Genomic DNA, 1,169 nt, shown 5'->3' on the forward strand with positions numbered 1-1,169 from the left:
GTTGTTTTTTGCCATACCAGGAATCAAACTGGGGACCTTGCATATGCTAGGCAGGCGCTTATGCCACTGAATTATCTCCCCAGCCCTGCATGTGATATTTATATTGTATATTTATTCATCTGTTGATGGCTATAGGTCACTTCCAAGATTTAACTATTATGAATTGTACTACTGTTTTAGGAAGCTAAATTAGATAGAAATATTATAGGGCCGGGGAGATAGCTGGGCTAGGGAAATAGCTCAGTAGAATAAGTGCTTTCCTGGCAGGCGCAAGGTCCTGAGTTCAATCCCCGGTACCACAAAAGAAAAAAAAAAATAATATAGGCAGTCAGACAGAGCCAGGCCCTCAAGGAGACAGCGTGGAAGAAAAGAAACATTGTAACTGTGAGAGAGACAGATGCTTCTGCTGTGGGCCAGACCTAAAGACAAAAGATTGAACAAATGCTTATCTCCCTAAAGATAAGCATCTGGGATTGATCAGCACCTTGAGGAAGCCAGGAAGTCACTAATCCAATTTCTACCTAGATAAAGTCCTATTCTATATTCAAGCCCAGTTGCTGTGTGACTCACTTTCCCATTTAGTTCTGGATCTAATCAGTTTTACCTGAGCAATGGTGCTTGTAATCTCATTGGTTGAGCATAGTTTTATCCCACCTCATGTCACCTAAGAGAGGTCCCATTTTCTTCACCATGTGGCTTCACCACATGGTTCTGCTCTATAAAAGTCCCTGGAAGAGACAGCTTCCTGGGGATAACCTGCTCAGCTCCCCACCCTTTGTCCCTCTCAGACAGAAGCTTTCTTTCCCCAATAAATATATTCTGCTCTTAACCTTCGTTTGTTCCTAAAATTCATTCTTTGGTTTAAGAGAACACGAACTCATCCCAGATACCTTTCATGTTGGGAGTTGCATTTCCCCTATATCACTACTATAATCATGGGTGTCTTAGTGACTTTTCTCATTTGCTGAGACAAAATGCTGAACATCCCAAGTTAGAAGAGAGAGTTTAGTTCATCTCATAGTTTGTAGAGGCTTTAGTTCATAGTCAGCTGGTGTCTCAGTTACTCTCCTGAGGACTGGGACAAATACCCAACACCCAAAATGAAGGAAGAAAAGGTTTTTGAGCTCACAGTTACTGGAGGTCTCAGTCCATTCTCAGCTGGCTCCACG

The sequence above is a fragment of the Octodon degus genome, unplaced genomic scaffold (genome assembly GCF_000260255.1).
Source record: "Octodon degus isolate 3935 unplaced genomic scaffold, OctDeg1.0 scaffold00002, whole genome shotgun sequence".
Classification (NCBI taxonomy): Eukaryota; Metazoa; Chordata; class Mammalia; order Rodentia; family Octodontidae; genus Octodon; species Octodon degus.